Here is a 15,840-nt window from a genome sequence, read left to right as displayed (position 1 = left end):
CAATAGGTATCTTGTTTGCATCTCCAGAAAGTTCCTGAAAAGCACTGAATTCCCTTTAAGGTGAGAGTACATATATTTGAAGCAGTGCTTTGCATCAGTGAGCATTTTCCCTCAGATACATACCTATGTCTGCGCCTTCTTAGAAATAATAATAGCAAATCTCTCACCTTTGACCTCTAACTAAAGCCTGGAAAGGGTGGGGGACTGCAAGCAGGGAAGCAATATAAATATATTCCAGATTTGCTCTCTAACTGATACTTCTCCGGGGTGTCCTATCCTAGAATATCCCAAAAAGTGGAATACCTTTCTCTCTTAATTTGATTTTATTGTTGCAACTTCATTATTTCATTTAGAAAAGTGGTCCCCAACCTTTTTGGCACCAGAGACCAGTTTCATGAAAGACATTTTTCCACAGAGGTGGGGGTAGGATGAGGGGTACAGGTGGGGGATGGTTTCAGGATTATTCAAGCGCGTTACATTTATTGTGCACTTTATTTCTATTATTATTACATTGTAACATATAATGAAATAATTACACAACTCACCATAATGCAGAATCAGTGGGAGCCCTGAGTTTGTTTTCCTGCAACTAGACAGGTCCCATCTGGGGGTGATGGGAGACGGTGACACCCAAAGTGTGTTGCTTATGTCCAGTCTACTCCGTAATCTCGTTTTGGTTGCTGTCACTGCAGAAAACCCTGCTTCACAAAGATAGGATATTGGAAATGGAAGTAGATTTTTCAGTGTTTTTGTGGCAATCTCTGAATATTCTGCCTTGACTTTAATCCAAAACGTGTGGAGATTTGAAGTTGTCTCAAACATACTTTTAAGGCCACCGTCATTTGTAATCTCAAGGAGTTGATCCCCTTCTAGAACAGACAAAGTCAATTCACGGGCTTATTCACAAATGGGTCATGGATCCATTCCTTCCCAGTCCAGGGGTCTTTCTGTGATTGAGAAGTAATGCTCAAACTCTTTTGAAAGCTAAAGTAGGTGATCATGTACCAGCTGGGAGAAAGAAGGCCCTCGCTCAGTCTCTTTCAAAATCTCTGCTAATGTTTAAAACATGTCAAAAATCCCAGTGTTCACTCATTACCCCCATAATTCCAGTTTGGCTTTGAATGCAGCCACTTTATCTACTGACTTCTCATTCTCCCATGAAGTGACAGATTGAGTTCGTTGAGCAGGTTGAATATGTCACACAAGTAAGCAAGTTTTGCCATCCATTCTGTGTCACTGAAATGTGTTGCCATTGGTGACTGTTTTTCTAAAAGAAATCTCTGGAGCGGCTCTCATAACTCAAAAACTCTGGCTGGTGATCTGCCTTTAGAAAGCCATCTCACTTCGGTGGATAAGAGAAGACGTATGTGCTCTGCGTCCATCTCCTCACAGAGCTCTACAAACAGATGAGTTAAGGGCATGTACTTTAATGTGGTTGATAATTTTAATCACATCCTGCAAAACATTGTTTAGTTCGGGTGACATTTTTCGGCTAGCCAGCATTTCTCTATGGATGGCACAGCATGTAGACTCATATTCAGAAGGACTTTTTTGACCAGGGTAGTGAAACCAGAAAGCCGTCCAGTCATGGCAGCCGCTCCATGCACATACTGACACAAAATGACCAATTCAGTTTTCCTGGTATGTAATCATTCAAAGATTTGAATAGTTCTGCAGCTGTGGTGTTGGTTGGCAACAAAAGTGCACATAACGTATCCTCATGTACATCCTCCTCAAAAATACATTGCACAAAAACAAGCATTGTCGCCATGTTGTCAGTATCAGTAGACTTGCCAACCTGGATTATGCACCATGGAAACTTGTGCCTCAGTATCTTCTGCTGTTTCATTAATTCATCTAGTTATGGTGCTAGCTGAAAGAGGAACACGTGCCACCTTTTGAGCTGCAGCCTCTCCTAAAAGTTCTCTGTAAATGTCCTTAGCAGCAGGCAGGATCAACTCTTCACCAGTAGTAAAGGGCTCCTTAGCTTTAGCAATGTGGTAGCCACTAAGAATGATGCTCTCAGTGCAGACACATTTGATGAAGTGGTGGCCTTCGATATAATTACTTCTGTTCTTCGTGTTCACATTTTTTTTCCTTTTGAAAAACTCCAAAGACTTGTCATTTAATGCAGAATGCTTGGTCTCCATGTGGTGAAGCAGTTTTGAATGTTTCATGGCTTCTTCGGGTATCACTCACCACATGTTATACAAAGCAGGCTTGGAGAATGTGAATCACCTGTTGCAATGAACCTGCAATTTAAGTAGGACTTTTGGTATTTTCTTTTAAATGCAGCTTTCATTGTGTTGGCAGTCTTAGAGTCTTCTGCTGTCTCATCATTGGGTCTTTCCCCCCTTTTAAAGCAGCTCTCCAGTGATGTTTGTTTTTTACTCGTTTTTGCAGGGGTTACCTTGTGGGCTTACCAACACAAGTGTGCATTGCGGGAAAGAGGTGCATACAGAAGTGGTAAATAAAATTATGGGCAGTCGACGCTTGAACTAAAACAAGTGTCGGATTCTGACTTAAAGCCTGCCACCAGACACACCTGTACAGTTGAAGTGTATCAACTCACTAGCCACAATAAAGCCTGCCACCAGATGCAACTTAATTGCCACTTGCCACTCACTGATAGGGTTTTGATATGAGTCTTCAAGCAATTGATTTATTGTGGTCTCTATTTAGTCAAACCTCTCTGCTAATGATAATCTGTATTTGTAGCCACTCTCCAGCGCTAGCATCACTGCCTCAGCCCCACCTCAGATCTTCAGGCATTAGATTCTCATAAGGAGCGTACAACCCACATCTCTTGCATGTGCAGTTTACAGTAGGGTTCATTCTCCTATCAGAATCTAATGCTCCAGCAGATCTGACAGGAGGTGGCGCTCAGGCAGTGATGCCAGCAATGGGGAGCAGCTGTAAATACAGATGAAGCTTTGCTCACTCACCTCCGCTCACCTCCTGCTCTATGGCCCGGTTCCTAACAGGCCATGGACTGGTACCACTCCGCTGCCTGGGGGTTGAGATTTAGAGTGAATTTCAGAATTACTGGCAAATTCATATTCACTTGGCAGTATACAAGACCATTTCCAAATCAATTATAAATGATCTGATTTTCACATTAGTTATTTTTAAAAATGTTGAGAAGCAATTGTAGCATGAAATTCAATAAATATTTGAGTAGCTGTTATATATTAACACCATAGATTTGAAGAATAGTAAGACATAGTTCCTCTTATGAACTTCACGTTTGTATTCCCCCCAAAATTCATATTTTGAAACTCTAACCCCTAACGGGATGGTTTAGGAGGTGGGGCCTTTAGGAGGATATTAGGTTTAGATGAAGTCATGAGGATGGAGCCCACATAATGGGATTAGTGTTCATATAAGAAGAGAAAGGTGCTAGAGAGATGATCTCTCTTTTGTCTATGTGAGGACACAGCAAGAAAGTGGCTGGCTGCAAGCCAGGAAGCAGAGCCTCCCTGGATACAAGATCTCCTAGAGCCTTCATCTTGGACTTCCCAGCCCCTAGAACTGTGCGAAATAAATGTTTGTTGTTCAAGCCACCCAGTCTATAGTATTTTTGTTACAGCAGCCAAACTAAGACAGTCACTATTTTAAAAGTTCTTAATTTAAAAGGAAAAAAGATCGTTAATGAAAACTTACGATATAATGTACATATTTCTCTGTATTGCCCTAACAATTTATTTTCATTCAGAAACCCAAAGAGTATCTTTAAACTAAATCTGGTCAGGTTTAGCAGAATGAAATCTGGTAGAGTGATGTTATAGATTTGATTTGCACATAGTAGGTGCTTAATTCTTGTTGAATAAAGAAAAGACTGGATGTCCTATTCAGCGTGTGGCTAATAAGTTTCTATGAAATCCTGTCTAATTTTCAGAGTATTGCATGTTTTCTAGAGTTTTCATAGCATACTTGAAATGTCCAAAGTCATGTGGTTTTGGCTACTTCTAGTTTTTAATGTGTCTAGTAAGAGCTGCAGACCTTATTCATTTTAGTTGAATATGTTACAACGAAGTGGGGAAGGGGGTCTAAATTCAAAATTTCAGATTATTTTGGCAAGACCAGCTCTTTTTTCATACTAACCACCAGGCCACAAAGCTTCATTGTTGTCCAGTTGAATGAATACATGGCTTTGATTTGGGAGGAAGGGACTTTCTGGAAATTGAAGTTTCAGGAAAACTATTGATTGTGGGAAATGTCAGATGAATTTTCTCACCAGATAACATTGTTAGCTATATTGTGTCCACTGGTTTTCATGATCCATGTTTCTTAGCCCATGGTTGAAAATTCAGCTCCTGGAAGAATTCAAAAATACATACTTGCACTTACATATAATTCATATGTCCCTTCTTACCCTTGTTGTTCAGCCATGCAGGGCATAGTTTAATAGAGCATCTCAAACATGTTTACAGTTCACTTTTTAACATTAGCTGTTTAAAAGAGATGTCTGCCAAAATGGATTGCTATAACTTTAAATTATTGATACTTGTAACTAAGTATGGTCTGGCAGTGGGGATTCCTTGAGATAGTTTAGCTGAATTTTTGATGGTTTTAAAATATACCTGATAGTTTCTGCTTCTGTCTTTGGCAGCAGTCGTCAGGGGAACGCTTTGTACAAAACACTTTGTACAAAATCCAAAGGAGTGTTTTCTAAATGTTCTAAAAAGGATTAATTATGAAAGCAAACTTTGAAAATATAGGCAGAGTTGATCTCGGTTATTTTTGAATTAAGTCTCAATGCCACAATGATAAAAATAAAATACCTTGCCTGATTTCTATTTAGATCTGATCTGCCTGTCACCAGAAACTCATCCATATAGGGGGATTAACTGTTCCCATGTTCTTTCAACATCCAAGTGCTGCGCGTGGAGTAATGGAAAATGATTAATTTGTTTTGTCATTTCTTTGAGAACACAGGACATCTCTTAAAAAGAAAATAACCCTTTATTTTGAGAACAGAGAGGATTAATTATGTTCACCTCACCAAGGTGCTTTTAAGTAAATTAGCCTGGACCTTACCTCAACCAGAACGATTATCATACCTAATCAGTGTTCTTTATCGGGACCCTCTGCTCCACGTTAAATACAAAAGAGACAAATATGATTGCCTGCGTTAGGGTGTCTTGAGGACTTGGGACAAGCGCTTTGCAGGTTTCGGGGACATCATTAGCATTTCTCGGCATATGCTCTGTGTTCCGTGTCCCCATTGCGCAGGGATAAGCCGCTGTGGACTCATCCTCAGGAAGCAGGTTGCTCTTCACATCACTCGCTGCTTGGGCCGCTTCCTTAGACCCACAGAAGTCCTTGTTCTCATTTCTTTTCTTTAAGTTGGTCTAGGCTATTTAACTCAACTTCACTGTCCCCTCTTTCTTCTTCCAGTTCTGTTTCTTAATTATTACTTATTTAATTTTGAGTCTGTTTGGAAATATTCTCTGTTCCTCAAAAACAGTCAATTTTTAAATTCTACATTTAATACATTTTGCTATATTTCTCTTGCCACAATATTTCTAAGTTCTGAATGCATATTTATCTTTGTGATGAGAAGGCTTTTTTCATAAGTTTGAAATTTATCGTGTGAGATAGCAAGTACTCAGCACTGAAAATATAGGAGAAAATATCATGCCTTTAAGGAATTTGCAGTCTCCTGAAGGAGACAAGTAAACACACAGTTACGAAATAATTACGCACATAATGGGAGATATATATGTGCATGGGAACTACTGAGTATAGCAACCTAACCCAGAGTTTAGGGGAGTGGTTCATGGAATAATAACTAATATTATCAGTGTAATAATAGCTAGTGTTTATTAGTGCTTGCTACATGCCAGGCCCTGCTCTAAGTACTTTGCATGTGTTAATGTGTTTGATCTTTACAACAACTCTGCACAATGGATATATTATCATTCCTATTTATAAGGAAACTGAGTCCCAGTGTAGAGGAATGGGAACTTCCTTAAAGACACATAGTCAGTGAGTGACTAAACCAGGATTTAAACTCAGGCAAACTGGTTCAAGAGCCCATGCCCTTAGCCACAATGTTAGAGGAGATAGTGACCAAGCCAAGTCTTACAGAAGGAGAATCAGTGAGCTAATTTAAGCAGTCTGTAGAGAATATTCCAGACTGATGAACCTTAATGTGCAACATCATGATGGCATAGAAGCTTTTAGGAGAGAAGCAAAAGTATAAAATAATATTTATGGCAATAGAACCAGAAGCTAATTAGCAGTATTCAGATAAGGGGGAAATTGTGAGATCATTTTTTTTTATAAGTTAGGCCAATTATAAAGTGAAAAGCAAGTATGTTGCCTGCTTTTGGAAGCATCTTTTCTAAAAATACAAAATGACAAATATTTGGAGTTGGTAATTTGATGGGGCAAACACCCAAGGAGACAAAAATGTCTTTCTTCCTTTTTTTTTTTTTTTTAATATATATATATACAGTCATTAACTTTACTTTCTGCCATAGAAAAGTGAAGGTTTTTCCACCCCACAGGTGTTCTTGGGTAAATATTAAGCCTTAGAATCCCATATGTAGCTTTCTCCCTATTTTGCTTTCTCTTTATAAAACTTTTTTTCCACACTCTTTCCAACCTTTTAAGCTTAAAAACCAGATCTCAACCTACCATGAGAAGCAGTTTAAACTACAGTGGACTAAGGCTAGAGCCAAAAACGTTATTAAAGATGTTCAGGTCCTATTTTCCAGATTTAGAAACTGAGGCCCATGGGTTAAATAATTTGCCCAGACTCATACAACTGGTACGTCAAAGCTGAGATATAACCCTTCATCTCTCGATTTCGTATCAGTGATCTTTTTTACTTTATCTCGCTGCCTATCTCTAAACAGAAGGCTACCACAAATGAAAATAATACGAATAGAGAAAACATTTTGTGGACATTTAGGACATTTTCAGAAATTTACAGCAAAAGTTCATATTCTTGGGGTGTGAAAGTATTTTGGGTAAATCAGAAGTATTTGGTATGGCACCCTGGGCCTTCTGGGGATTCAGTCTGTTCTCCCCATAAGTTCCTCATGGAGCCCCATGCAAACTACCCCCTGATGGGTCTCAGAGTTTCTGCTGCTGTCCAGCAAGTTCCCAGCCTGAGAGTAAAGATGCCCAACTTGCTTTCACACAGTGCTCCCAAACTCCACACGTTCTTCTCTTTGTTAGGGCCAAGGGGCTAGCAGTCTGTTCTCTAAACAACATCCAGAATGTTCCTTTGGAGAGTAAATGAAAACATGTCACTCCTCTGCCCAAAATTCTCAAAAGACCTTCCATCTCACTGAGAATTAAATACAAAATCTTGACTGTGGCCTAAAAGGCTCTCTAAGATCTTGTGCTAGGCATCTTTGGCCTCACCTTATAGTGAGCTTCTTACCTGGCCACACCAGGCTCTTGGCCATTCATTCCGACAATGTGCCAGACAGGTCCCTGTTCTGTCCCCATTGCTTTCCCCCAGGGATTCTCATGACTCAGTCCCTCATTTCATTCTGCCCCAAAACCATCTCATCAGAGAGGTTATCCCATATCACTGTGTCTGAAATAGCAACCCTGTCACTCCCTACCACTCTACCCTCCTTTATTCTTCTTCAGAGCATGTATGACAACCTCACATTTTATGCATTTGTTAGTTTCTCCCCCCATTAAAATGTAAGCTCCACGAGGACAGAGATTGTTGTCTTATTCACCTCTAGAACAGTGTCTGAGACCTTCAGTAAATATTTACAGATGGAACAAATGTAAAAATATTTCCTTCATCAAGTAATAGTCATTTGCTTGTTTAAGCAGCATTTATTGAATATTTCTCCTTTGGCAGGCACTGGGTGGGGTGCTGGGGACACATTCCCTGCCCTCATGATGTTTTTTGCCTACTGTTGACACAAACAGTAATCCAGCAGTCCCACGAAAGAATATTAGTGCTCTGATGAGTGTTACCAAAGTGAGGTCCATGCTGCAACAGAGAGCTTGTATGACAGGATCAGAAAAGGTAGGGAAGCCTGGGCTGAAACAGGAAAGATAATGAAACTTAACCAGTTAACTTAAGGTCTATATATTTCATTATATGTAAGTTGCATATTTAAAAAATAAATAACGAACTGGGGTTGGTGATTTGCATGCCGGAGTACTTAGGGGCAAATATCCTAATATGTGCAATCTGCTTTGAAATGCTTCCTAAAAATAAGTTGGATTAAGAGATGGATAGATGGATTGATACATGATAAAGCAAATATAATGTTAGTAGTAGAATCTAGGTGTTGGGGATATGAGAGATCTCTAAATCTCTTTCAGATTTCCCGTATGCTAGAAAATGCTCATATATTGGGGGGGAAAGTGTTAACCAGGTAGGGACTGGAGAGAACATTGGCCACGGAGGGCACAGTATGTACAAAAGTAATTTATGTGCCATTACGCTTCTATTGCTTTCATATTTTAGATGTCTGTGGAATAGTAAATGCATTTCTAAATATTGGATGTAATTTTAATTAAGTTTGCCTTATTTCTGCTTTGTACTCTGTTTACTGGTTTTTATTAGCTATGGTTTTAAGATTGTCGCTGACCTCTTCTCTGTTTGGGAGTTACTGGAGTTGATAGCACCTCACAGATTCAGCATTTTTTCAATGCCTGCTATTTGGAAAATATTTGACAATTTTCAGTGCTCTTTCACATTCACTCTCTTACTTGATAATCACAGCTACCCTGTGGGCGTAGGATAATAAAGACCATCATTATTTATCTCCATTTTGCAAATAAAATACTGAAGCTTAGAAGGGCACGGCAAAGTGATATTCCCAAAACTGCAAAATTCAAGTAAGTAACATTACTGGAACTCTGAATATCCACAAATCAGGGATGCTGATTTTCCATTCAGCATACCTTCTACTTCCCACTGTTCATCAGCCAGCTGGAAACACACGTCTGGGACCTGTGCACCTACAAACATAATTTCTTTACATGCCTCCCTAGCAGAAATTGATAAACTCAGTCTCTTCCAAGAAGCCTTTACTTACACTGCCCATTTTTAACATGAAATCACATTTTTTTCCCTGCAAATGATCTTAAATTTCTTTCCCTTGTGAGTATATTTTATGTTCAATTTTAAGAAATAAAGTGATTTCAATTAAATAGATTGTAGATTTCAAGACACTTCTTGTAAAACAGTTTTAAGTGCCTAATTTATTGTTCAGTACACAGAGAACACTAAACTAGTCCTCATTTGTCTTAATATGTTATTTTTTCTTTATGTCAGGGAGTGGCAAGAATAATATTATAGAGTACAATCTCAAGAATCACTGGGAAAGAGATATGATCCTTCAACTCATTGTTGGTGTTTTCTTGTTGAAAGGAAAACACACACACACACACACACACACACACACACACACACACTTGGAGACTGTATTACATCTTTTTAAGCTAATAGATAACGAGTTGACTAAAACTTATAATTTCTGGATTAAACTTAAGCCCATTATCCAAAGTGGGGCACCACAAGAGCAGAAGAACGGGATCCATTTGTACTCACCATCAAATTGGTATTAACTAATCAACACATAAATGCACATATAAGAATAACATCTATTGGATGTTGGGCAGGGGGGAGGGGGGAGGAGGGGATGGGTATTTGTATACACAAGGAGTGCAGTGCGCACCACCTGAAGGATGGACATATTTGAAACACGGACTTGGGGGGGGACCAAGGGCAACATACGTAACCTAAACATATGTACCCCCACAATATGCTGAAATAAAAGTAAAAGAAAAAAAAAACATAATTTGATTATGTCTAGAAATAAGAAAGCAACAATCTGGAATGGCAGATTCTCTGTTTCATATAGTTCTTGTCTTTAAAAATATTGCAAATTAGAGTTGGAAAATATTTAGATATCCTTCTGTATCCAGGTTTTTCAATGAAGATATGCTACCTATTCTCAACTTTTTTAATGTTACACTTTTTAAAGGAGATCTTCTACCACTTTTGACTAGAATGGTGTTATATGAAGACAAATAGAATTTGTTGTTGACAAAAAATCTAGATTTTGGCCCAAATGTGAACACTGATGTCATATTCCCATGTTAACTATTAATAGCATTTTTACTTAATAAGCCTTATATACCTTTGTGTATTATATATATATATAACAAGCCTTATGTGCTCCAAGACACACATAAACACTTCTGAGTGAGTGTCTGATTTTTAGACCTCTCTTAAAATACACAATCTAGAAATAGAGGATTCTTCTGATATTCCAAGAAAGCTATGTAACTTTGAGCACCACACAACTGGGGCTCTCGAAGGATGTACATCAATAATATGACCTTGCTGGCCTATTCTCTGCTACTGTTTGGTTTCATTCCAGTGCGTGTCTTATACAATTTGGAAAACAGGGCTTTATGCAGCCAATACAGCTGTGCTGGATTGAGTTACCACCAGTGAAAAAGCATACAGTCTATCCTTTTTATGATCTCACCCTTCCTCTCCTTGAAACATGTTTACTCAGGTCCTTTTACCACCTTTTAGCCATTTGTCAGGAAAGTTTTGCAGTGGATCCCTTTCCAAATGAAATAGAATTGCATTTTTGAACCCAAATAAACGGCTTCATAACACTGTTTATTTAACATGTGTGTAGTGCCAAAAATACACACATTTATTTTTAAAATAAAAATATAGACAGCATTTCCTTTAATTTATTCATCATCTTAACTCAAAACACATATGATTTCAATAATACCATAAGAAAATGGTAGTTGTTAAATGTTAATAAGAAAATAAGTGTGCATTTTTACAAAGAAAAGTATATATATTAAAATATGTTTATGGTTAACTCTGTTTCTTAAATTTTCTCTACGAGAGACAGGAATCTAAGAATTGCATTCCTCCCTTTAATTCCTAATTGCTGCTACTTATGTTGTCATACTATATTATTCAATTTCCCTGTAGTCAGAAACAAAGGATCTACTAAGGAAAAATGTACTGTGGACCAGTACAAACAGCTCAACTCTATAGGAGTTTGGTGTATATTGAAGATTTGGGAATAGTAAAACTGGAAGCTTAATTCTTGCCCTTGTCAACAGATATCTGAACACAGCTGTAGGTGCAAAAGCCACGAGACAGGTTTTGTGAATTTCGCAAAACTTGATTTTGCCCTTAGTCTAGAGAAAATAAATGAAACAGCAAACCTATGCTTCTGGGTTTTTAATAAAGAGGTCAAGATTCAGTGGGTTTATTAGAACATGGTAACTCTGCCTTTGTCTTCATTCAACCAACATTTATCTGAACCTCTTATAGGCCATATTAGTATGCGACACTAGTGCTAAATGTTTCGAGAAAAGAAAAGAAGGTATGAGTATCATAAACCTCTTCTCACAGTTAATATCCTCTAATCAGCAGAAAGACTATTCATATCTCTTTTGTGTGTGTATATGTGTGTGCTTGAACACGTGGTCCCGAACACAAACTCTTCAGCAGTGGTGAGATGAAATTCTTCGTGGTTTCATCTTAAAATTTTCTCTTTCAGAAATCAGCCCATCAAGGCATATCTTCAAAATCTAGCTGGTAAGAGTTGATAGCTAGAGAGGGGTTAGGCATTTACATAAAGCGCTCACTATTACAGCTTCTGGCTGCTATCTGCTACTTTTTAGCTGGTGATTTGCCATGAAAATATTTTTGCAATAAGAACACTGCCATTTCTGCATTCAGACTACTTGGATTTGCACCCGTTTTGCCACTCTGTTGTCCTCAGTGCCTCATCTGTATAATGGTGATAATGATAGTACCTCCTAAGGTGGTCCAGGGATTAAGAAGTGCATTCAAAACAGAATTATATTTTTACGGTTCATTATTTCATTATGTTATTAAACAGGATTACGATTAACTGATCATCTGCTTTGCCACTGCTTCTAGGCCGGTGCAAGTCCAGCTATTCAAGCCTCTGAGATAAACCAAATATGCTCAATGTGTTGGCCCTTTATGAAATGCAGTCTTACTTGTGAATTTTTCTTTGTTTTGAAATTTGATATGAAATTTAGTATCTTGGAACATTTTCAAGGGAGAAACATTTTTTTAAATTTTTTGTGGTCGTCTGACTTATTTATTCTAGAAAACTGAGTTAAGAAAATTAAAGACCAGTTAAGCACCTGTCATTTTGCTGGTACCATTATTAGAATGAATGTTGCTCCCATAATTCTAACAGTGGAGACTTGTCCATGCCCTTTAAAGCACTAGATAATGTAAGGTAGAAAAAAATTAACCAACTTAAAAAATAAAAAGTTTCGCTGACTCTACACAAGGTATTTTACCCTAGGAACTAACATGATAAAGGTCTTCATGGCTTCTCTGAAATCCAAGTTCCTTATTTTAGACTCTTCATCGGCTGATGAATCTTATCTCTCTAACATTGTGGCTTTGGGGAAAAAGTGATTTTGAAATGACATGTAGTGTGACAAGATTCTAATCTCAGAACCCCAGCCAATATCACATTTAAAAAAAAAAAAGTTGCAATGCTGTGTGTATTCTTGAGTCTATATGCCAAAGTGGTGGTTTAAGCACATTTACATACAAACAGTGAGTGGTGGGGTGAAGGAGAAGAGCCAGAAAATAAGTGTACTCCCCAAAATATCACTTGATGAAATCACGTTATGAGATCTGAGATGCCTGTAGGCCGAGACGCAATGTCTTCATTACTTCACATCTTATTGTTGCCAATCCCCTAGACATCTCAGCATTTGTACATGCAGTTTCCTTAAGATAAGTGAACTTTTTTCTTTGTATAATTCTGGTGTCTTTGGTATATGCGTATTTCTCCACTCAGTAAGTTAAATGTCCCTGAAGAACAGGAAGTATGTTATCTTTGTCTTGTAGATCTTTCTACAATATCTAAGCTACACATTTGTTGGTAACTGATTGACTAGAATGTAAGAGAAAGTCCTGTGTACCAGAAAAGTATTTCTAATATTGAGGAAGATATTTAGAAGCGACACATAAATGGATTATAAAATAAGCCACAAGTGAAATAAATGGTGAGACAGTGTAAAGATGAGTTTATGGATACACAGAGGCAAGAAATCGTGGGAGAGAGGAGTGTAAAAATAACTGCACTTAAGAAAGAAGGAGGCCAGGCGCGGTGGCTCACGCCTGTAATCCTAGCTCTCTGGGAGGCCGAGGCGGGCGGATTGTTTGAGCTCAGGAGTTCGAGACCAGCCTGAGCAAGAGCGAGACCCCGTCTCTACTAAAAATAGAAAGAAATTAATTGGACAACTAAAAATATATAGAAAAAAATTAGCCGGGCATGGTGGCGCATGCCTGTAGTCCCAGCTACTTGGGAGGCTGAGGCAGGAGGATCGCTTGAGCCCAGGAGTTTGAGGTTGCTGTGAGCTAGGCTGACGCCACGGCACTCACTCTAGCCCGGGGAAAAGAGTGAGACTCGTCTCAAAAAAAAAAAAAAAGAAAGAAGGAGCCAAGGAGTTTTTCAAGATTGACTCACAAAAACGTAGCTGTTTGAATATATACCTAAAAAACATAATAAAATAGTAAAAAAACTAGCATGTGAGCATGTGCAAGAAAAAAATGGTTCTGTATAGTCACCAGGTTGATTGAAAAATTTAAGCAAAAATATTTGCGTAAAATTCTGGATTTTTCAGTAGGAAAAGAGAACATTTGCTTATTTTGAGAACAAAATAAGTTTAACGTACTGAATCCAGGTTCAAGGGATCACTTTTGAATGAGAAAAATTATGGGATGAAAAAAGAAAGTACTAATAATACTTTATTATTAGAGTGTTTATGAAGATGATTTTATTCAATGCATAAAATTTTGCTTTAAAATCATCAGGGCATTGCTTTGTATTTTGTTGCTTACAGGCCAATATAATTCTTGAGAAAATCTGTAATTTTATTATTTAAATAAACGTAGCATACCTGGTGGCTAAAACTGCCTGCTCTCCAAAGCCTTCAAGTTGTGGCCTATATTAAGAAACATGTCATTTTGATGAATCTTTCCTATACATGAAAAAATTAAATGAAGTCATTTAAAATGTGTGGCAGTTTAAGTGAGTACATGCAGACAAAAGACTAACAATAATATAAATGCTAAGCAGAAGGAACAAAATACTAAATCCTATAAATGGACCCTGAAAAAGAAGACTTTATGAACTTGAAGAAACAGCACATATGACTTTCTGTTTCAAAGTGGCAAAGTCAAGGTGTTTCTGCCCTTCTCAAAAATCACATTACAAAAATAAAGATAAGAGATAGAAACATTCATTTGCATGTATCAAAACTAGAAGACATCTGTAACTCTAGGTCATGGAACATTGAAAAGTGGTAAAATGACTTGGAACAGAAAAGGTGAAACTCAGCTACCTGTCAAGGGGGTAGCAATGGAAAGCAAATGTCATTCACCCTGCAGAATTCTGGAAAGGCTTTTGAATTGGAGTAATTGGCACAATTACGGCAGAAGGAGGTGGAAGAAATGGATACATAGAAAGCGTCTGTAATGAAGAATTAGATTCGCAACCCCCTTTCTCCATCCCTGTAGGAGACATAAAGTATATGCTCTAGACAGATTGCTTCAGTGAGGCTCTGGATTGCAGATGCTAGGCATAGACCAGCATCTCTCTAGGGGGAGATAGGAGATTTCAAATAGGAAGATTAAGTGAAAGAAAACCGAATTCCTTCCAAGAAAAAATTTTTACATACTCATAATTGAAAGCCTCCCCCACCCCCGCAAAAAAAGCCAGTTGACTACTTGATTAGCTTACATTTTAATTATTTAATTCTCAGTGTAGGTATTTGTGATAATTAATGCTGTATTATGCATTGGCAACTAATAAACCCTGAAATCTTATGGCTTAGCACAATAGAGGTTGATATCTCACATGAAGTCCAATATGGTGGGTGGCTCTCCTCTCCTCTTACAGTTATGCCACCTGCAGCATGTGGCCTTCAGGGTTCTCATGGCAGGGGTTGGCAGGGAAGAGAGGGCATGCAGACTCTTGTCTCAGTCCAGAAGTGACACACTCGAGTCCATTGTTCAGAACCTTTCACATGGGAGATGTAGGGGAGCAGATGATCTTCCAATGCACCAGCCATTGGGTTTGTCATTTATTTGATTGAACAGTTAAAATTCATTTTAAATTTAAAAGCTAATATCTATTGCCTGCCTAATATGTTCTGGAACTGTAACAGGACTAATAATACAGAGATGCATATGATACACACTATATAATCTTTGTCTCAAGGTTATTCTACCATTGAAACTCTTATTTCCCATTGGTTTTTAAATTTTCTGATCGTTCCCTCCTAAAGTTTATACTGGTGGATTTAATAGTGACAGCTAATCAAAGACAGTATGATAAGCTATTGATTTATAACCAACAGGATTGTGTGTCCCTGTTACAAATGTTTAACTTCATATATTTCTCCCGAGCCTTTTAAGAACTGTTCCCTTTTCCTTTTTTAATTAAAATAATTGCTGAGAACTCTGTTCTTCTTTATAATGGCAACATTTGAGAATCTCTAATAGGCTCCATACAAAAGTAACTGCAAATTCATCTATTTCTCAGTATTACCTTGTGGTTTTATTTCTGATGTTCACTGAAGCAGTTTTGTAAATTAATATGAAATGCTCTATAGAAAGTTTCATAGCATATCAGTTGAAAGCAATTATCCAGGAAGAGTTTTTATATCTGAGTCAGTTTTGCAAATGCATCTCATATACTTTTTGAGAGGAAATAATTCTTCTGATTTAAAAAGATAAATTTATCTTAGAAATACTATTATATCTGTTCTTATTTGACTCTAAAGCTACAGCTTGAACTGCTT

At 37.8% G+C, this 15,840-nt stretch overlaps 1 protein-coding gene across 1 annotated transcript in view; it reads left to right on the top strand.

Annotated features, from left to right (window-relative positions):
* Window positions 1–15,840, top strand: part of CEP128 (centrosomal protein 128kDa) — a 414,369-nt gene that overhangs the window by 376,200 nt on the left and 22,329 nt on the right. The window lies entirely within an intron of this gene.

Source organism: Propithecus coquereli, unplaced genomic scaffold (genome assembly GCF_000956105.1).
Source record: "Propithecus coquereli isolate 6110/MARCELLA unplaced genomic scaffold, Pcoq_1.0 Scaffold5, whole genome shotgun sequence".
Taxonomy (NCBI): domain Eukaryota; kingdom Metazoa; phylum Chordata; class Mammalia; order Primates; family Indriidae; genus Propithecus; species Propithecus coquereli.
This window is presented reverse-complemented; position numbering and strand designations above follow the sequence as displayed.